The sequence below is a fragment of the Amblyomma americanum genome, chromosome 6 (assembly GCF_052857255.1).
Source record: "Amblyomma americanum isolate KBUSLIRL-KWMA chromosome 6, ASM5285725v1, whole genome shotgun sequence".
NCBI lineage: Eukaryota > Metazoa > Arthropoda > Arachnida > Ixodida > Ixodidae > Amblyomma > Amblyomma americanum.
Window position 1 is genome coordinate 75,122,474 of NC_135502.1, and position 22,851 is coordinate 75,145,324.

The 22,851-nt window shown below is 54.1% G+C and overlaps 1 protein-coding gene across 45 annotated transcripts in view; it reads right to left on the reverse strand.

Annotated features, from left to right (window-relative positions):
• mub (poly(rC)-binding protein mub) overlaps positions 1–22,851 on the reverse strand; it is a 385,362-nt gene that overhangs the window by 204,687 nt on the left and 157,824 nt on the right. For 13 of the 45 annotated variants that reach the window (XM_077627367.1, XM_077627376.1, XM_077627369.1 and 10 more), the window contains exon 1: positions 12,376–12,538. The exons of 30 other annotated variants lie outside the window; for them this stretch is intronic. The gene's annotated coding sequence lies outside the window, so the exon portion shown is untranslated. Of the gene's footprint in view, positions 1–12,375; positions 12,542–22,851 lie in introns of those variants that run through there. 2 more of the 45 variants (XM_077627363.1, XM_077627350.1) reach the window with 2 other exon arrangements.

Consider the following 22,851-nt stretch of genomic DNA (forward strand, 5'->3'; position numbering starts at 1 on the left):
CGAGAAATTTTAGCGATAAATTTTAGAGCTTAGCAGAAACCTATATTTAATCAGACGCGGCACGGTTCAGCAGTAGCAGCGCTCGGCTACTGAACCGGAGTTCCCGGGTTCGAACCAGACCGCGGCGGCCACGTTTCGACGGAGGCGAAGCGCAAAATACGACCGCGTGCTGTGCGATGCAGTGCACGTTAAAGATCCTCAGGTGGTCGAAATTATTCCGGAGCCCTCCACTATAACCTCTTTCTTTCACTCCCACCTTCCTCCCTCCCCTTACGGGCGCGGTTCAGGTGTCCACCGGGAAGGTAGACAGTTACTGCGCCATTTCCTTTCCTCAAAAACCATCAATAACCTCACGAATTAAAATCGGCACGATCATCACCGAAGCAAAGGTGAGACGTGCAGGAATATAATGAAAGCAAAAATAATCGTACGGGTGTTACAAAAATCCACCGTTTAATTGATACACTGACGGTATTCAAAACAAGCATACGGCAAATGAGGGCTACAGTAAGAAAGGTTAGGTTTTGGTCTGGTGCCGAGCGCTTTGAATTAGGATAACCAACGAAACTCGTTCAATGTTCGTGCTAGGCTGCGGCTTAACCTGATGGCGGAGTGAAACAACCAGTCACTATACGGGCAAGCAGCCAACGCACGGGACCACTAGCGTTCATCGAAGGAAACACAGAACGCCCGGCGAACACCCCGTCAAGAACCACCGCGCGAGCTACGGTCAAGTTTGGAGAAAAAGAAAACGTCAATCGCCGGAAAGAGTCTCGCGGCGGAGCCGATGCGCCAGCAGCCAAGAAACAGCGCGGGCATCGGCGAGCGCTTCTCTCCTTTACCAGCGAGCCCTAGAGGGGAAACTTAACTGGGGATGCACAAGCAGACGCGAACAGGTGGTTCGACGCTCAGCGCCGCAGAGAACAGTCATTACGCTCACCGCGCGCCACCACCATCCCCCCCTCATCCTTCTCCTCCGCCGCACTTTCCTTGGTTAACAGTTGCCTCCCTCTCTCCTTTCTTCTGAAGCTATTACGAAGCTGCTGCTCTCTCTCTCTCTCTATTGCCGGTCGACGCGCACGCAACCGAGGAAACCGCTCGGCGCCGGAAAAATTACGCTCCAAGTGTGCGCCGGCCACAACGCGGATGAAAGCGAGCGAGAATGCGAGGAGAAAAGAAAATACGAAACGCTCGTTCTATTCCTTTCACTCTTATTTCTTCCCCTCAAGAGTGCTAATCGGTTCCTTTCTGCCGAGCAACCGACGGGCGCAGGCGTGGTGCGTCGACGATCGAGCCGGCGAGTGAGAAGCAGTCTTCTTCTGCGGGACAAGGGAGGGGGAGGGGGGGGGCGTTGCGCGACTATACGGCGCGCCGTGTTTACGACGTTGTCGTCGCCCGCGTATTCGCTTCCTCGTTTTCGCCCCGTACGTACGCCTACCGCGCATATATATATGCATACAGGAGCAACTCGCAGAAACGCACCCGCAGCAATTCTGCTGACGAGCTACAGACGTCGCGAATATGACGCTCGGCGCATGGCAAACACTTGGGCAAAAAAGTTTTTTTTTCTCTCCCCCGCCACAAATGTGCGCTGCGGCGGGTGACTTCATTAAGCGCGCATACGGCCTTCCTGCCGCAACCATACCATGTGCGGATGAAACGAAGCTGACTTCCACGGCAATGAAAGACCAGCGGCTTAGTGAGATGCGCACTTTATGGTGTCGGAGCACCGCCATAGCAGGGAGCCACGCAACGATCTGAAGTTGCACGAGTTGCCTCTCTCGCGGAGCCTACTGTCGCTCGAAAGTAGCTCGGCAGTTAACTACGAGCACGTTGTTAGCACAAAGGCTAGTGCTTTGACGTGTAGACAAAGAACGTGGTGAGTAGCTAGACTTCTTTGAAGTGCGGTGTCCTGCCTTTAGCGCCTGGAGTTTGCGCTCCTGTCATTCACGAGTAGCGGGGCTACTCTTTTTAACGGGCCCTGCGTCCCCTGCGCGGTGTACCAGGAAGGGAGGAACATCAACCTTCTTTGTTTTTCACCGCCATCGGGCATATCTAGTTGGCGCACTTCAATGTCTAAACTGTTGTATCTTTAACAGTCCCCGCTTGTGACGTTTAAGGTCGTGAGAGAGAATTAGACCACTTTTTATTGGCTCACCTGAATAAAAGACCATGTCGCTTTTAAGAAGGCGACAAAGAAACAACTGTTGACAGTGCAACAAAATTTCATACATAATTTGGCCATCAAAATAAAAAAGGAAAGCATTCGCACTCCAGTGCTCACTATAATTACGGACTACACTACTGCAGCAATGCTTTCAACGATATGAGATGACGACTACGTCTACGCATTCTGATGACAGTACCTCCGGTAGAAGTCCGTGATATGTATTATGCTACTACTTGTTCCTTTTCTGCCACGCTCACCTGAGATTGGTAAGTTAGTACGTTACCTACGCGTTTTGGTGGACGGATAGACAAATAAAGGAGGATAAAATGTTCGAACGCAGTGAAGTTAAAGTGCCGGTATAATGCATTTTCCCACTTTGAAGAGTGGATCTCGAAGGGTACCGAGCTGTATGAGGATTAAAATAAATATAAAATAAACACAACCGCCAGAAGGAGGACATATATCGAGACTGGACACCAGGCGCATGCAGCGCAATGAACTGTGTCGCGCTGCGCAGCCCATCGAGGAAACGTCGCCCCAAAGTCCCCCGTGAGACGGGACGGCAAAAATTAGCACGCCTGGAGGAAGCAAAGGTCAGAGAACCGACGGTTGCTTTTTTTTCTTTTCTTCCCTCGTCACGCCCCGCAGGCACCCCCGCCTGCTACCGACGTCGCGCGGTTCGCCTCACACACGCACTGGGGCTAGGAGTAAAACCGCGTGCGCCCAACGAACGAGCTCTGGAATTCGGAGGCGATCGCGGGACAACGACACGGGTGGCGCGAACGGTACACACATTTTGCGCACAATGCAACTGATCTACGTCCTTAGCGTTGCTCCCTCGCCTGTCGCATGGCGGCAGAGTCATCAACGTAGCCAGCCTCGTACGCCTACGTACTTGTTCTGTCCCAGGCAGGCCACGGCCTTCCCATTTAGCGTGGAACTGTAACCTGTTCTACATAACCATTTAAATAAGGGTCCGCGCACCCCTTAGAGATGGCAATACCGACCAACGGCAGTGGTTGCTGTGAGCAAGTGTTCACTAAAAAAGTTAGTCGACCTAAGCTTACCGGCCTAAGCAATAACAAGCGAGAACTGACCGGCATTAGCTGCCGAGACGACCGGAGTGGCAGCCCGCTTTGACGTTTCACACGAGACCGCCCCGCTCGGGCGCCTCGCAGCCCGTTTTATAGCGTCTCTACGCTCACGTGCACACTCTACCTTCGTCCGCTTGTGGTCTTCCGTTCGACTGCGTACCCGGCACAGTTCGCGGGCTCCAGGGCCCGCTTGCACGAAGCAGGTTGTCTTGAACCCTCCGTTGGGTTCGAGGAAAAGAAACGCGCATAACTGGTTCACTGGGTCAGCGGACACCTCAGTCGCGCTGTAAGGTGGAGGCGGTGTCCACCTACAAAGTGAGGTAGTTAGGTGCCTTTCCTTTTCTCAAAGCCAGCGGACAGTTAAGCAGTGCCCACTCAGTGCGCTATGCGGTGGTAGTAGTAGTAAGTGGTTTTATTAAAATAATAACGAAAGGGAAGATTTTTGCTAACCCCGGCATCTGCCATCGATACTGAAGCGCCTGAGCTGGGGCAGCGGAAGTAAAGGATAGCAGGAAGAATGGAGAAATGAAATGAAAGCGGTGAGGGGACAGGATGAGAGGATATGGGGAGAGGTAATATACACAAACTATTATACACAATAAGAAATGTGTCCAGGTTGTTCGCGTGCAAATCTCGTATCTTGCAGACTCATCGAAATACTCGCACACGCAGAAGTGCGATAATAAACAAGGATCCCGTTGAAGAGTTGCAGTCCTTTACTAGCTATAGATCATAAACGCAAAACTAAACTGTACACTAAACTGGTGAAAACTGCTTCGAAATAACGACTTTGAGGGCGGCACTGGGCTCTCTCTTCTCAGGCGGTTAATTAAGTTCCGGAAGACACGTACACCCTGCTTACGGCGTTCCGAAAGAGATTATAGGCCAGATGACAATAGATATTCGTGCATGACTATCAGCGTATGAGGAGCAAACTTTCGGGCATCTATAATAGGCCATCTAAGGGGCTGGCGTAAATATCAGCTGCACCAAGGACAACAGGGAACCAACTTTTTAATAACCATGGTGGTTGACAGAGTTCTGGACGAAAACAAAGAATTTCGATGCCTATGCTTTAAAATTTACACGAAACCCTCAGGCAACTATCAAACACTCATTGGCGTTCGCTTCAATGTTGACGATCGAAGCACAGAACAGCAACGTATTATAAATCTTTTTTTTGTCAACTTTTGCGGTGAAGACACGTGTCCAAACGCGCGGAAAACTACCAGCCCAGCTGGGTGCAGTAACCTTCGCGGAAGCAGCCGTGGGTCACTTCTCGCTCCAGATTAGACGTGAAATCGTCGCAGACAGAAGCGACCTAACCGTCGCCATGCCCGACCCCAATGCTGAACTTTTCTCTACACGCTTAAAAATCGAAGTACAGCGAAATCTCACTTAATTCGAATCACCGGCTCATTCGAACTAACCCTCTTATTTCGCCCCCACCAAGCACGTGAAAAATCTAAACTTCCTCCGCAGTCACGCCCGCCGCGGTGGCTCAGTGGTTACGGCGCTCGGCTGCTGATCCGGAGTACCCGGGTTCGAACCCGACCGCAGCGGCTGCGTTTCGATGAAGGCGAAACGCAAAGGCGCCCGTGTGCTGTGTGTTGTCAGTGCACGTTAAAGATCCCCCGGTGGTCGAAATTATTCCGGAGCCCTCCACTACGGCACCTCTCTTCTTTCACTCCCTCCTTTGCCCCTTCGCTTACGGAGCGGTTCGGGTGTCTGCCGAGATATGAAACAGATACTGCGCCATTTCCTTTCCCCAAAAACCAATTTTCAGTTTTTTCAGTTTTCAGTGCTCTGCTAGGCGACTCCCTCGCCGCCCTCAGCCGCCTGCAATCTAACGGCCGCGGTACCCCACTAGTGCGGGAAATTCGCTCGCGCATCGAGCGCCACCCGCCGCGGTGGCTCAGTGGTTAGGGCGCTCGACTACTGATCCGGAGTTCCTGGGTTCGAACCCGACCGCGGCGGCTGCGTTTTTATGGAGGAAAAACGCTAAGGCGCCCGTGTGCTGTGCGATGTCAGCGCACGTTAAAGATCCCCAGGTGGTCGAAATTATTCCGGAGCCCTCCACTACGGCACCTCTTTCTTCCTTTCTCCTTTCACTCCCTCCTTTACCCTTCCCTTACGGCGCGGTTCAGGTGTCCAACGATATATGAGACAGGTACTGTGCCATTTCCTTTCCCCCAAAACCAATTATTATTATCGAGCGCCTCGCGCAGAGAGGTTGTGCCGTGCGTGCACAGTGGGTGCCCGGTCACTGCAGTATCGCCGGCAACGAAGAAGCTGACGACCTCGCGACCGCTGCACACCAACTACCTGCCAGCGATCTGCCCCTTGCGCTGGAAGACGTGTGTGCGGCCATCCAAGACCATCTCCGAAAGCAGCACCCCGACCCACGCATCGCGGGAGGTGAGCGCATCGACAGTGTCACCGGCTGTCGCGCACTTACACGGTCAGAACGTGCAATGATCCTCCGCGCGCGCATTGGCTGCGTGTGGCCCGGGGAACGACGGGTGCGTCACGGAATCGCGACGAGTGATGTGTGTGACGGATGCGGTGCAGTGGAAACACTAGAACACCTGCTCCTTCGCTGTTCCGCGTTCGCCGATGCTCATCGCGATATGCTCGCGGCCTATAGGGCGCAGGGAAGTGCGCGCACTCGTGAGCGAACTTTGGTGAGCCTCTGTGCATTCCTCGAACACACGGGCTTGACGTCCCGTCTGTTCTCCGTCAGGTAGTTACACGCAGTGACCGAACGCTCCGCGAGTTCTACCTTGAACGATTGATAACTGGACGCCCCACTCCATTTGTAGCCAACAAAGTGCTGTGCGCGTGTGTTTTAATTCCTCCAACATGAAGTAATCACGCGCACACCTGGACACATTTCTTATTGTGTAAATAGTTTGTACATATTACTTCTCCCCCTATCCTCTCTTCCTGTCCCCTCCACTCTTTCATTTCATTTCTCCATTCTGCCTGCTATCCTTTATTTCCGCTGCCCCAGCTCAGGTGCTTCAGTATCGATGGCAGATGCCGGGGCTAGCAAAAATCTTTTCCTTCCTTTTTACTATTATTTTTAATAAAACCACTACCACAACCAGTTTTTTTTCTCCACAGTCTCCGCTGCAGTTGTTTGGCCTGAATACGGGTAGCGGTATACGTACACCATCCGGCCGCCGCTAGTTTCAAGGCTCGCTGTACCGAGTGAGCAAGAAAGGCGAGTAATTAACCAGCGCGCGAGGGTCTAGGCGGTGTAGGAGAGTGCGCTGCACTCCAGTGCGTACTCGGGGGCTGCTCCTATTCGTGGCCGGAGCAGCTTCAGGAGCGTCTAGTCCTGCCGCGCATTGTGGCCGCTTCCGGCGCGAGAGAAAGCGCGCTTGGCCGCGGCGAAAGCCGCCCCCCCCCCCCCCCCCCCTGCCCTGGTGTCCTTGTCTGGGATGCCTGAGCAGGCGGCTACAAAAAGCAAGCGATCCATCAACGCCACAGAACGGAGCTCTCTGCGCCCCACCAACAACAGAAGGGGGGAGGAACCGCGCGCGAGTTCTAACGCTAGCTCGCGCTTCTCTCTGCAGATGCGCATCCTCAAGAAAGCTCTCGGTATCCCGCTATCTAGGACGCCCTCCCCGGCGCACTTGGCTATTACTGTCCCTCTCTGTCTGTGTTTACGCTCCCGAGAGAGCGCGCTAAAGTGCGGCGTGGCGCAATACACTGCGCTGGCTGCCAGGTTCTCCTACGGGGGCCACCGTTGTTTCACACGTGCATGTCATTTGGACGCCGAACACCTCGCGGAAACCATGGCGCAGCGCGAAAACTGAGGACGCGTGGAGCTTGGCGCGAGCGCAAAAACTGAGGGAATTCCGCGTCCAACGAACTTTTCCCACCAACGCCGACTGCATTGTGCGTTTCCTCCTCAGCGTGCCAAGAAACTCTCAAACCTGCTCCGTTTTATGATGGTTTTTTTTCTTCCTTTTTTCACCGACGTGAAACCTTGAAAGCCGAGTGAATCTGCATACGGATGATTACGCATTATTCCCGCTCTTCCTTCCCCGCAGCACACACGCACCGAGCGAGCTACGATTAATAGGGTTGCTCCGGCGCAGACGGATAAGCCTTGAGCGTTCCTATGAAGAGACTTTTCTTCCAAGTAAAAACAGCGAATCTAGACTAAAGTGTAGATAAATACGCGGACACAAATGCGTAGAGCAACAGGGTGCTTTGGCTCTAGGAGGGCGTCAGGGGTTAGCCGATCGTTTTTTTTTTTGCGTTTTTAACCTCGCAACGACGGCCGCTGGCTGAGGATGTCCTACTGGGCTCTTGCCAGGAGTGCGCTATCGGCAGCAAAGGTTTACGGAATCAGAAAAGAAAAAAAAGTTCATTGTAGATCTGCCTTGTGACCCAGTCGCGCGGTGTTATTACCAGTGCGTATAGCATGCGCATATCACGGCATAAATTGACAAATTTTAGACGACTAGATTACGTTACTGCGCCGAAATATATTTTTTTAAATACACAATACGTCCCATGAACCTTTCTGGAGGGCAGTATGCATACGGGGCTACCGAGGCATCCGTCGCACGCAGCTCAGGTTCTAACTCGTGGTACTGAGTAAGCCGCCAGGTTGTTTCCTCGAGTATGCACGAACTTGTGCTCGTTGCTCTTATATTCAGCTGTCATCACCTTCTTCAATTCCCCTTTGCACACACGCGACCGACTGCGGGCCAACCTCTTCACTTCCCCCAATTAAGACGCGCCTCTCCAGCTTCTGCCCGACTGACGACGACCTATTTACAGAGTGCTCAGTTCAGCTGCTGTTACATGGCGAAAAAAAAACACCACAGCAAAACATAGCAGCTAGTAATACGCTTCCCCACCCACCTGTAAAGGCAAAAAAAGAATTTTCGCTATACAGTTAGCTCATATTTCCTATAACCAGTGAAAGGCTAGCTGGCGCTTCTTCGCTCAACGGCTACAGAACAAGGTACTACGACAGTATATTCATGCAGCTCTCCGCCTTTCCCCCCTGCCGCCAAAGATAAACCAGGCACTAAATCTATACGCACTCAGGCACCTGCAAGTGCGATAATAAAGCGAGGAAAACAAACAATCAAGCTAGGCGCCGAGGGTGTGGTGGCAGTGGTGGGGGAGTTCAATCGAGAAGGTGGACACTGACAGAGCGGCCGGCTGCCAAAGACGACACAGAGCGGCGGCGGCGGCCGAGGCCGGAGCAGAGCAGGGCTTTCGGCTAGATTCTTGCGGCTCACGCGGATGTCTTCGCGGCTAATGAGCCGAGACAGCGGCGGCCGGCGCACGCCGAGAGGCAGCAGGAGGAGCACACCAGAAGGAGAGGACCCGCCGGTGCCCTTCCGATCTACTGCGCGGAACAAAGCCTGCCCCGCGTGGCCTCTCTCTGACTCTGCACCGCCGTCGCTGGCTGCTCGCTCTCCACGGGGAGGACGCGCCCGGTGCTCTTCTTCTCCATCTCTCTCCTCTTCCGGCCGCGATCCCAGCGGGAGATCGGGGCTCTCGAAACAGCACGAGGCTGGGGGAAGCCGGCCGACCAGCCATCCAAAGCGAGCTCGGAAGAAGACAGAAGGCGTATATATCGCCGTCCCCGCAAACTGCCTTCCGCATCGTTCCCCTTGGTCAGCTGCGCCCATCTCCCGAGGAACGTGACAAAACGAAGTGTGCGGGCTCGACCGCAGCACCGAGATGGAGAGCGCGGGGGGGGGGGGGGGGATGAGACCCACCGACGACGAGGTGCGGTCAGTCGGGCGTGTCCCGAGTTTGTTGCGAGCGCCACTGAGGCACACGCGCTACTCGCTGCGCGGGCGAAAAAAGTCGGCCTATAGACACCGTACGTGCGTGTAAACGCTCAGGAAAAGCCGGGGAAATTGTCACAGGCGTCGCGGGAGCACCGAAAATACTTCTGAGATATCGACAATGAATAGGAAAGCACGAGAGTTCGACTTCAAATATCACCGGCCGTTCTGCGCGCGTCTCCTTCGCTTGGAACAAGCACGCTCCATAAGAGGGCTGCAATGAGATGGATAGCTGTGACTGCGACCGCTCAACGTAACAGCGCGTACTTCTAGCAATTCAGGTGAAGACAAAATATGTGTAATAAAGGCCCAACGTAGGCTTCGAATCATCGAATTAAATATTTAACTTAAGATCGCGTTCACCTCAGTCAATTAGAGCGCGTTTCGCCCCCAGCCCTCCCCCATTTTTTTTCTATTCTATTCAAGCTTCCGCACAACCCACTCGAAGACAACGTTTGTTAGTTTTTCCTGGGCTCTGAAGAGCCAAGGGTCACGTCTGAATAAACGCCGCAGTGTCGTGGTACGACGATCTGTCGCCGCCTCATTGTGACATATATCGTAAAAACCACAGATTTCCACCTTCCGTTTGAAAGGGTCAGGATTCGACCCTTCAACGAAGGCACGAGTACAGCGGTGGTAAGCAAAATAATTCCCTCTTTGCCTCCACACAGGCCGTCCAGTGAATGCGGTTTAATCACCACTGCACTTTGCCGCGACCTGCACCGATGAATGAAGGAAGCATCGAATGTATCGTCTATGCCAAAAGCAACCAGGCAACGGTGTTTGCCTTTTCAGCCGTGTAGCGGGCGCCCGTACAGCATCCCTAAAGACCGAAAGGTCAAGAAAGTTGAGGACAAGGGCTCCCTTTGCCTTACACAGATTAAGGGCTTGAAGACTACCACTTGTGCTCCGCTAAAAACCACACCCCGTTGCTTGATTACTCTTGGCAAAGACGGTGCTGCTAACATTCCGCGTCTCACTAGGCACAAGCAAGTAAAACGCGGAAGAAGGTGCGCCACACCTAGGCCGTGTTTTAAAAACGCCGCTAGTAAAGGTCACGTGATATGTAAAAGTTCCTTCAAGGGCCTTGTACGAGCCATCTTAGGTTTGACAGCACAATAAAATGCCGGGAAAAGGGGTGTTCAAGGAAGCTGTTCAACCATGCTTTCTTTTTTTTTTCCTTCATGTCAATGAAGAGCGCTCTTAACTGCGTCGCCGACACTGCCTTTAAAGGTATGCGTAGAGAGATGAAAGTCCAGTTGCAAAGCGAACTCAAATCGGCTCCGAAATACGCTTCGCAGCCGCGCTTGAAAATTGCCCGCGCCTGCTTGCCAAGCCGAGTTCGCAATACTGTCAGGCGCAGCCTCTCCCAGTCTTCCCAAATATCTTCCCCACCTAGTAAAACCGCCAGTTCGTTTCGTTCGCTTGGTGGTCAACACAGCTGGCCCGAAATATGGCGACTAACAGTTGTACCATCTTTTCCGAATGCAATCAGGGCCAGGCTGCTACTCTTCCTTTTTCATTGATACACGAGATATACCACCAAAGATAGCGACAGTGGTATACAGGCTGACGTCTCGCAGGTTATCCTCGCAGCCCGCTTTTTCCGCGGTTACAGTACCCTGGTCACTTTTGGCAAATACGGTACGTTATTAACGAGTGACCTGAACGCTCGTCGTTTCCCTGCTAAAATATAAACGTTACGCCCAACACCGAGGATGAAATCGTGTTCGGAATAAACACGCACGACCCAACCACCGGTCTAGAACACATAGCTGCGAAAGCTCCTCGGCACAAGGCTGCAACGACTTGTTGCGAACATGGCGCGCGCTAAGCCGCAGCAGGAATCGCTCCGCGCACTTGACGACTCCGCCGCCATTGAGACGTTTAAAGGTGACACGGAAGACAAACGGAATTTGGATGGCATTGAAAGGTTACCGCGTTCTACTGACAAGCGGGCTGCCCTCACTGAAAACGAAGCTTTTGTAGGCTAGACAATGAATAAAAATTAAATATACATCCTCATTAATACCAGCCGTTCTTGTAAACAAATCGCAGTAACGTGAAGGCGGCTTCTTACGCGCGGATCCCCGAGGATAAGCTACGCTGCCTTGGACTTCGAAACGGTCATCACGGAGTCATCATTCTCGGTCTTCAAGCAACAAGTTTAAATCGAGTGCCGGGAAAACTTTTACGCTTAATTTTCTCAGCAAGAAATGCGTTTTTACGTTACCGAAAAAACGTCAACACAGCCAGAAAACGAATTTTAAAATAGAAAAATAAATTGGATGGAGACGCCTGGGTGTCCTTTTCAAAGAAACGAAAAGCCGCGTCACTCATCGCAATTCATGTCCTGAGAGGATAATATGAGACCAAATATTACATTCTCAGGTTACGCCGTCCGTCTTAATAATTAGATGCTTGCTCGTGGAAGTATCACTTTGTGCTCAACATCGCGAACCGCTACTCATGTGTGCCCTATTCCTCAAGCTATATTAACGCACCACAGATTCCTGTTGGCTATTTCAGTATATTTTACACGACAGGTGTTTTCTTTTTTTCACCCTATGCCGAGCACGTACACATCCCTCTCCACTGGAATGAGTACATATTAAATTGACACCGTTACCTACTAGCCCCGGGCGAGGCAAAATACTTCTCCACTGTGCCGGTTCGCCCCTCACTACTAGTCTACAATACACACTAGCCCAAGAACTAACTCTACTGTAGTCTACTCTACCGCACGTAACAGCGATAAGCGGGACAGCCGTCGAAAAACTTTTAAAAAACATGGAAACAAGAAAAGAACCCTGTGCTGAAGAACTGATGAACGTGACGACCTCCATCGCAGCTGCTCTGCTGCCGAAGGTTAGTAAGGGCACGGCCTGGAAAGCTGGCTACACCTGACATATGCGCGCAAGGCAAAACGCGCGCCGCGCGAACGTTCGGGGCCGGCACAGACGGCCACCGCGTTCCACTTTCTCCCGTTCTCAATCACCGGCGGCACGGCGTGGCGCGCACCCAGCTACTTTCTTCTGCCCGCCCAAGCTAACAAAAAAAATTGGGGGACACCTAAGCTCCGCCTTTAACGGCGCGAATAGGCGCGCGCGCGCGGTCCGGGGGAGGCGCGAGCAGCACGCGTCGGCGGCGGAGGCCACTGCGCCACGCCGTCTGGCCGTTTCCAGTCCCGCCATCGGGCGGGACGCGCGCATCGCCGGCGCGCGAAGAGTCGCGGCGGCCGCTGCTGCCGCGGCGAGCACGCACGCCGTGCGGACCCACTCACCAGCTAGCGTCGACGAGGCTCGAGAGGCGCGCACGGAGGAGCGGAGCGTCGCGGACTCATCAAAGCGGCCAGCAGAGTGGGCGAGAAGACGTCACACAAGGTTGGCGGCTCCGGGAGACACGGGCGCAGGGGAACCCCACGGCGCGACGGCGGCGGCAACACTGGCCGCGGCGGCGCGCCGCCCGGCGCGCTGCTGCTCCGACGCGCGTGCGCGTCGCGCGCGCCCTCCCGCGGGCGCATCGCTCCCCATCCTCCCCAGCATCTTCCGCATCTTCCTCCCTCCGCCGCCGCGCGCGTCTTCCCTCGCTCGCTCGCTCGCGCGCCCGCCTCTGCTCTGCTCTGCCCTGCCGCCGCCGTCGCTGCTGCGGCGGTGTGGATGGAAGGATGATTGCAGGCTGATTGTCGCTTGATTTCCAAACGCGGCCGCGCGCGCTCCCTGCACCACACGAAAACGGGTGAGGAGGAATCGATCGCGCACTTCTGTCACCTCTTGCCTCCTCCGCCGCTGTTGTTGTCGATGCTGTTGTGGCGCTTGCCTTCGCCTGCCGCCAGTTGGCACCTGACTTGTCGACTCGCACACATCCGGGCACATCCGTCGGCCCTGGAAGAAATGCGCGCCACCCCTTCTCGTCCTCCCCTCGCTGGGCCAGCACGCGTTCCTTTCCGAAGGGGAGCCGACGAAACACGGCGCCCTGCTACGCTGTGCGCTAAGAGCACCCGGGTTTCTTCAGAGCCACGAATTGGACCAGCCGAAAAGAAAACAAAAAGTGCACGTTGAAGGCCCCTTTAGACGCACCTAATCTGGTTCCGGAGAGAAGTGAACGGCGAGATTAAACAGGAACTGACCAGCAGCAACTTAATGGTGATCAGTGCTATTAGCAAAATTCGTATGGGCGTGTACTGACATAAATGGACGACGTAAAGTCAGTGGTACATGCGACTGATTCCCAACTGAGACACCACTCTCCTCAAATAATAAAATAATGCGTGCTGTAGCACGGACTACGACTTGAGAACGCACCATGAAACGCACAAGAACCGGCCGCTGCACAAGATTTTTCTAAAATATACAAAGCCCAATGTGCAAACAATTTCTGTGGCACGGTAATAAATAAACCACTGTTAATTAGCACATTCGATGATATAGAGTTTCGTTTATCTTCTTTAATGAATTTATCGCGCTCTGTCATCACTTGTCTAGATGAAAAGTACTTTAGCATCACATTCCCCTCCCTATCCGCGCCGGCAGGACGAGCAGGTGTTTAAACGTCCCGAAATTTTTATAAAAGCGCTCCTCAAAGCTCTACCATCTGAACTCCTCAAGTGTCTTCAGCAGATCCTACACGCTTGTTGCGAAACCTTCCGCGACAAACTATATATGTTCTTGCTCACACTGGTTCCCACACCAGCGAAACGCAAAGAATTCCGACGTCAAAAAAATGCAACCCAGCGCAAAAAACTGGCGACAAAAAAATTTCCTCTTACACTAGAGAGCGGTACATGTTATGTTGCATGCCCCTTTTGCGTTACGTTCACAGTACTTGCATTTCCGCAACAATGTCCACCCTTGCGAGATTTCGCTCCACACTCGTTACCCGATCCCAAAGGTCCTTAGCTTGTGCATCTCCGGTAGAAAGAAAGCAATGAAGATGGAATTGCTGGCAGAGCGCAAATCTAACACAGAGGCAGACGTCCACTGACGAACATTTCGACAAGACCCCTGTTACAAGCGGTGGGCATCCGATAGGGGTTTCCCTTCTGCCCCTCGCTCTCCAAGTTAGTAATTTCCGAAAAGCAGACACTAGCCTTCACTTCGCGGTCGCTCCGTCGCCGTCCGGCTACAGCAGTGCGATGCGCGCTCGCTCCTCCAACGGATGTCGCGTGTTTACTTCTCCAAGCGGCGCGCTCTTAACTGCGCTCGCGGCCACCATCGTGCCCGGGGGAGAAACACCTGCTGACGCTCGGGCTTCTTAACGAGTTTTTTCCGGCCCAGGGGCCCTTCCTCTCCAGCCCCAGTGCCCCGTTTCTCCGAGGAGGACCACTCGGCGCACTCCCATTATACGGCCCCGCCGTGAGTGCGCGCCAGCCTCTCGCTGCCGTGTCGTACAAGACCGATAGTTAACAACGCTTCTCGCCGGAGGACCGCTCTCGAGAAGCCCCGCTTTACTGTGCCACGAGCAGGGGAGGCACAGAGATGTTGTGCCGACCGGTAACTCTGTTGGTCTCGCGTCCTCTGGATGATGCCGTCTTGCTGGCTTCCCCACATTGCAATTAGCCCTAATAATGGCGCCGCTGGCCATTACTAAACCGAAAACGTGGAATGCGTTACTTGTAAGCAATACGCGAAGTGTTGTCACGGTAACCGATTCGATGTGTTCCGCTTTATCAAAAGCACAAACTGAACGCGCACACACACACACACACACACACACACACACACACACACACACACACACACACACACACACACACACACACACACACACACACACACACACACACACACACACACACACACACACACATTCAATTAACCTGCTGTTTCAGCGTCTAACATCGCGCCGGCTTAAAATTTATGTAAGGGGCCCCAATCCTAACTTGTATCAGACGTAACCAGCGAAAGAACGAGAACACCAGAAGAAGTGTCCTCTGTTCTTCTTCTCCTGGCGTTCTCGTACTTTCGCTGGTGAAGTTATGCCTGATACACACCGACTAGCCCCCATGGTTACCTTGTTGTAACGCCGGTACGATGCTTTTCTCCAACAGAAAAATGAATGGGATGGATAGTCCCTAACCAGTCGGAAAACTCCGATCTACCCTTCTTCACAGCTACCCCAGCACTCATGAGTCGGCCCTTATCCGAAGGAGCACAGCGAGACGACGCGAGACAGAACATAATGCCCCCCCCCCCCCCCCACCCCCCAGTAAAGCTCACTTCACGCCCACGTTCACGCGCGCTCGCACGAGTAGATATGGAGAGCGAGAACCAGCCAGCTAAGGCAATACGGTCCGCGTTGTTATCGCGAGGCAGCATCTGCGGGCTTAACGGTGAAAAACGGCGGTAAGCCACCCCGGCAATTAGCACGCATCCAAAGGCGGGGATCGCAGCCGTAGTGAACTTTCTCGCCACCTCCCTGCCCCGTCGCCCTTTTCCCCTCGCCACCGCGCGCCGCCGCAGCGCGATTATGCCACTGGGGGCCTCACGACATCCCAGGGCGCTAAGACCTCACAGTCCCTCCGGAACCGACCCATGCCCGCCCGCATCTCTTCCCGGCGCGCACAAACTTCATCCAGCAGGGCGAGGCCCAATTCGCTGCTTGCGTTATTATCATCATTATTATTCACATTTGCTTGCTTGCTTTTGACAGTATGGCCAAAGTGCTTAGCAAAATATGGCTGCTCTCAGACGGATATTAACCGTACTTTTTCCTTTGTAACATGTTAAGAAAGTATAAATCTTAAGGCCACTGCATTCAGCTGAGGCGAAATGAATGTTCCTAGAATGTCCCGTGGAGCGGATCGTTCAAAACACAAGTCAAGCAGCAAGCTTCTCTACCGAAAGAAACCTTCTGCTAGCATTCAAAGGTCGTTCGATCATTAATAGTGCCGTATCGGCATGCGGCTGAAGCAAAAAAGCCTTTGGTCTTAAGACTTTTGACCAAGACTGTACGTCAGCCTCAATGGAACGTTTACATCGGAGGATCCTGCCATATACGTCAGCAAAAGAGAATCTGTCCTAACAGAAAATCTTTGAACCTATTTGGACGCCAACTCACTCATTAAGCGAGCGCAACTGCAGCAAGCACAATTTAGACTGAACCTCTACATTTGGTTCAAGAAGCATAAAAATCCTTAAATTTAATTATTTGAAAGGCGTCCTGTTTGAAAATAACGTCGTTTCCGTATCAAAAACGCAGAAAACCGTGCAAAAAAAAAAAACGAAGTGTTGGAGCGTCCGCAAAATATATAAATTCATATTCCAAATTCAACTGAAGCCGCGTGTTGAAAAGCATCTACCCCGTCATCCTGTGACCAGGCTTCACGGCACACACGGTTGCACTGAGGGAGAGCCGACATACTATGCCCTCACAATGCCTTCTATATTTTGTACACATTTACTCCTCACTCATTACTCATGCGCCTTTACTTCTGATGTGAATGATTATGGTTAATTCATTTGGTTCGCATACGACACTGTCCTTAAAACAGAAGAAAAAATTCAAGATACTTGTCACCTTACTAAGTCTGATATCGGATACTTTTTTTATGAGAAACGTGTTTCAACAGCTGTTTTTTGAAGAATTTCGTGCCAGAAATATAAAAAAGAAGCTCTTCACTATGTTTTAACGGCATCGCTAAATAACTCTCCGGATTTCAGAAATAGCAATAGTCGGCAACTGAATACAAAACCTCGTCCTACGAACGCAACAGCGCAACAACAACACTTCCCACCTCAGCCACCCCTAGCGTACTGCGTACGAGCTCCTTTCCCGAGCGTTCACAAGCGGCACAAAAATTTACAACAACGCAGCAGTCTTCTCATCATTTCAAACCTACGACACACCATTCGGTATAATAGCGGCTAAATTGTCAAAATAGTTTGCCCACTTTAGGCGTGAGTGCTATGTCGGCTACCGGCATGATGAAGAGGCGGGCCAAGCGAACCGACAGCCACAGTATGTTTTTTTTTTTTCAAACGGGCAACAATACCTCGCGATCTCAACACACGCTTTCAAAACACTGCCGTCGCAGCTGGCAACCAAACGCGAAAACTACCCTTCCACAGTGCCAAGCTAGACAATAGAAGGAGCACGGCGGAGAACGACCAATTCGACGAAAAAAAAGCGTTAAAGCCCCGCTGACCGCGAAATTTATGCGGCTCACACGAGGGCCGACTCAATCAACGAGCGTCGACGACGCCTACGGAGCTAACACCTTCCTCAGGCGCAATCTCGCTTCCCCACGTGGCAACTGAGACACCGCAGTGGCGAGGGCAGCAGCCAGCCGCTCTGCATATCGGCCGCCGCGCACAACCCAGCGGGTAGCCAGCGCTCGAGCGCGCCAATGCACCGGCGCGCGCACCTGTCCATTTTAGGCGGCGCTGGACGAGGACTAGCCGCCGATACCCGCCCTTCTCGAAACCGCTTTTCCAGCCGCAGCCGCCTCCCGCTCGCGCCCAGCGGCTCACCGCGCGCTCTCGGCCAACAATATCCAATCCAAGCCGGCGGGGTCGCTTTCATTCCGATTCCGCCTCCGGTAATCTCCCTTTCCCGCGGCGCGCTTTCGCTTCGAAAGAGATAGGAAAGAGAAACTGCGGGGGGGAATCAATTTCGAAAAGGTTTCCCCATCGGACAGAAGAAGAGGCGCGTCCCTACCATTTCGCACCGTCCTGCTTCCTCTGCCGAGAGCGCTTCGCTTTCAACCTTTTGCCAGCCAGGCGGGCACCGTCCGCAGCGATTCTTTCCCTGCACCCCCCCCCCCCCCGCAGCACACACACACGCGCGCGCTCCCGCCTCGTCTCCACTGTTCCCCGCCTAGCCCTCATCCGCAGCATCCCTCCTCTTCACATCCATCCTCGGCGCTCCAGCCGCCTTCCTTCTCCGAGGAGAAGCGGCTGAAAAATACCCTCCCCGCACCGGTGCGGTCAAAGCGGATTATTCCGAGCGTCCGTGCTACAATGGCATTTGCAATCTTCTCTCGACCATTTTGGGGCCGCGCGCGCCCTCGCCACCGCCCTCCCCCCGAGACTCGAGGAAAGGGGGCGCTGCGTTACCTCTGCTCGGGAACAAACAGGTAGCCGCGTACACCGTCGAGCGACGTTATTAGGAGCGTACATCCCTCGGGAGCTCTATTATTACTCTTCTCTCCCGCAGCGTTATTTTCCCCCTGCACTCTCGGATAAAATCGTTCATTAGGCAAAGCGCCGAAATTAACGAGTCAGTTTTTTGACGGCAACGGCAGCTGGCGCCAATCAGCGCGCGACTCGTCGCCAGCTTACGCCGCCGCCTAATATCGACGCAAAGTCGCTCCGCTCCGCTCCGCTCGAGCGGCACTCCCGGAAAGAGCGGAGCTTTCGCCAGGCTCGTTTCTTTCGTGTTTGTTTGCTTGTTTTGTTTTCAGTTTCCCTTTTCACACGCGCGCGTAGAGCGCACAAACTGCCCCGTGTTCGGATTAACGCCGCTCAACGAGGAAACCGTGGCTACGCAACTCGGACGACCGGTTCCAGGCATGCGGGCGAGAAACACACAGCCAGCCCGAAAGGTGTCGCCGGCTGCACGCTTTCGATTAGACCGGCGACGACGCAGTTTGCTAGAGACGCCCTGCGTCACTACCATTCATTTAACTTTTTTTTTACGACCTCGCCTACGGAGCACAGATCACCCCCTTTCCCCCCGCTCCCAAAGAAAGCACGAGATGCGAGACCGGCCTAATTAAAGTCCCCCTCTTTATCCCGCACGACGAAAGCGGCGGGTGCTTCGTAACGGCACAGCGCGGCAGCCGCGTGGATCGAGTGCCTCTTTTCACGACGCGCTCCCTCACTCCGGCTTCATTCACCTACAGGCGCGCAACGCGAGAAGCCCGCCTCTCCGTCACCGGCCGGCTGCGTGGCTGGCCCCGGCCTCATTGTTTCACCGATTTCGTCCGGCCCCGGTATTTTCCGCGCGCCCAGCGGCGCTATCTCCCGAGCATACCCACCCTCCCGCGCGCCACCGCACGTTGCAGACAACGAAGGACGCCGCCCGGGCTTCTCTACACTTCACGCTGTACCCTCTCGCCTCCGCTGCTCGGCCGCTGCCCCATTGTCCGGAGCGCACGCGACGCGGCCCAGGAGAGATGCACCCCGCGAATCCGCCTAACGGAAATCGAACAAAACCTCCGCCGCCCCGTCTTCCTTCCGCATCTCTTCCCTCTCTCTTCCCCTCCCCCTTCGGAAAACCCTGCCGTTCTGAAAGGAGGGCGGCGGGGAGCGAGCTCCCTTATTATTTTCGTTGTCGTCGCGTCGGAACCGGAAACACGCGCCGCAACGCTAGCGAGCCCGCGCAGCCCAGCCAGCGTCGACCGGCGCTGCCACCCTTCTCTCGAAACATCTTCGATCAGCAGCCTTCCCTTTCCCCAGCTTCCCGCTTTTCCGTGGTTTGTAAAAAGAGAAACAAAAGAAGCAATCCGGACGCACAGAGACAGGAGGGGGGGCCACCCGCCGGTAATCACCTCGCCCAGCGCGGCGGCGAGAAGCGGTAGCTACGGGTCGGCAGACAGGCATCGAAGCGCGCCCGCACACACGCACGGGCACAGGTCACCACCGCCAGCTTCACCTCCGGCCCGTCAATAGGATTTTCATCGGTCGCAAAAAACAGACGCGCCGCGCGGGGGGAAGGTGTCGGGGAGACGGCTCGATTCGCGTGGCCCACGCGCACTTTGGAGCCAGCAGCGCGACACCCTCCGCCTCGCTAGCGCCACGGGCGTCCGGCACCAGGCAGTCTGGCCGATGTGCGATCGCACGAAGAATCCAGTTCCTATTCGCGCGAGGGCTTCTTTCACCGTTACGTGTAGCAGCTGGCGCACTCCACGTGGTTTTCAAGGCGTCAAGAGGCTTTCTAGAAAATCGAGAGCTTTGGGGCCCTTCATGGAGTTCTTTCTCTCACTCTCTCCTTCTTTGTCGTGCGTACCTACACGTACAGCCGTCCGCACGCTTACAATGTGTGAAGAACAACGTCATTTATGTCGCCGCGCAAACGTGGCTCACAGCTGGTTTAGCGTTCGGTGTCATCCTCTGTCGCTTCTAACGACAAGAAACAATACCATCCGTTCGTTGGGTGATAAGCAGCCCACCTGAGCCACGTGTAATTGCTTTGGCCATTCTGAACATCGCGGTTGGCCGTTATTACCGGAAACGGACGTCTCCCTACTGCATCAGATCGTGACCTACGACGACCGTCCAACCAGATGTCAGGCCTTTTTAAGCTGCTAAACCGGCGCCGATTACCTGACAGCTAGGAGCGAAATTCACGGGTTATGCACGCAAGCCAAAACGAAAGGCGGAACGCCGCTCCGAATAGTCCGGGCGCCCAGAAACGCCAGCGCACGCAGGCGCGAAGCGAAATACCAATGTTTTCTCATGTGTGCCCGCACCGACTACCAAGGAGGGATCTCATCGACACGCCGGCTAAGATAACGAACTGACGCGCTGTCGGAATTGCAGCGAAAGCGAGCGCGGAAAACGCACCGGAAGACGTCCGCCCGCGTATAAATAAACCCGGCGATATCCAGGCGATCCACCACAAAAGCGCCCGGCTGTCTCCTAGTGACGCGTTTACGCCTTTGATGCCCGCGAGGAGCTTAAAGATAAATGCAAACGGCACTAACAAGAAAGAACGACAGAGAGAACGAAAGAAAATTTCTCTTTCTTTTAACTTGCGCTCTCTTCGTGTCTCTTTCTTTTCACTCTTCGTCCATCCCCTCCAGACCTATTCTCCGGCCGGACCCATCCACGACTTATCGGCGCAGCACAACGAAGAAGCACCAGCTCCGCTGGGCCACGAGCGGCAAAACGCCGCCTGGAAAATATCGCGACCCGCGCACGTCCGCTGCCCATCACGCAAGCGACGGGCCGTCTCTTTCAAAAACAGGTCCGCCCCGTCGTCCGCCCCCCCGCTTATTTCGGGGCGATATGTGCAGCAGCCGAGGTCCCCCCCCCCCCCCCCCCCCTCAACTAACCATCTTCCTCCCCTGTTCGCCGGCTTCCCCGCCTCCCCTCCGGCCGTCCAAAAACTGATTAGAATTCCTGGCCGCGGAGGAATCGAGCGATTGCCCCCTGAGACGTCTGCACATCAGCTCCGCTCAGCTGAGCAAGCCGGGCTGCAGACGCTCGAGCGCGGTAGTTGGCAGGGAGGAGGAGGAAACAGGAAGAGTGGGGAGGAAGTCGCCCTCTTCTGCCTCTCGACGGTTAACTGCACGCGCGCGGGCTCTGGGCTCTACGCGGGCCAACAGGCACCCTGCGCCGCTAATTGCGTGCACAAGGCCAGCGCCATCGCCAGCCGGCTTGCTCGCCCCTTCTTACGCCGAGGCAAGGACCAACATCGTTTCGTCCATGCTTGACATTTCATTGACACGCCCCTCAACCCTCCATCTTTCCTCTCCTCTAAAAAAAAAAACCCGGCCCGACCACGAAATTTTAAAAAATGACACGAGGTTGTCACTGCTGCCGAATACCTTGGAACTAACCAAGACAGCTCTCCCGTCTACGTCGAGTTTCTAGGGGGACAACGGCGCCGTTTGCGCTGCGCTGCACGGAAGTTGAGAGGTATGCAGTGTGCGAAAGCTTAAGCTTACTCGGCCGACCGGCTACGATCTTAACACAGCGTCCCGCAATCTATCTCCCGCCGACCAGGGGCCGCGAGCAGGTCGCGTGGCGACATGCATGGAAGACGCCGCGCGAGTCTCTCTCTCTCGAAGTGCGCCGCAATCAGCGACTAGCAGCTGACTGGACTCGGTTCACTACGTCGCAGGCTATTTCTCAATAAAGTCGCCAGCGCATGGCCAGAGGGACGCGCGCATACCACGGAAACGTGAACACACCCCTCCACGTAGCACATTCAAGTGCATCTGCCGGTGTCGCATTTCTGTCAGATGAGAGCGACGTTGTCTAAACGTGCACTGCCGGAATAGTACACGTTTGACCTCCTCCCCCCCCCCCCCCACCCCCCACGCTGATTGAATGTAATCATAGAGCAGAAATGGAAAACCCAGCTTTGGGAAAGAAGCCAGCGTTAAACGGGGTTATTTTGTGCAGAGAGACATAACAAGACCATCGGCTCGGAGTAATCATTTCTAGCAGCTTTTCGCCGGGTTGGCAAACGCTCATCTTTCGTCGAAACTCCTAATTCCTACCAAAACATGTGGACCCTAGATTGCAGGTGCAAAGCTCGCACTTGGAGAACTGCGGGCCCTGGTCCAGACAGCACGGGCAGCGGCAGCGGCCATGGCCGTCCCGGAACAGGGACTGTCACCTAGCACAACAATTATCCCCACCTCCCATCCAAATTCTGTCCAGTCAGTAATAAGTGTTTTCTCCTCCCTTCTGCCTAATTCCTTGAATATGAACGCGTGCTACCGAAAATAAAAAGCCTCACCCTGCAGCCAAGCTCAAGAAGCCGTCCAAAGGTTACGGTAGCCCGTGAAAACGCTTAACTTGAACTAAGGAACTATTCGGGTTCTCTCGCACTTGTCTTGAAAGTACTGTCAGCACCCACTGAAACGCGAACAGGACAGCTGTAACGGAAGTAGCAAAACGATATCGTATAGTTCAGGGAGATCCAATGTTACTACACGATTGATTTTCACTTCGATGGTCGAAGAACGCTGCGTGAGGCTGTTAACGAACCATGTAATTGCTCTAAAGAAGCTATTTTTTTTTTTGCTCTTGTTGTCGCGTGTCCTGTCAGCGTTAGACAGTTAAATGATCCTACTTGCGTCTCA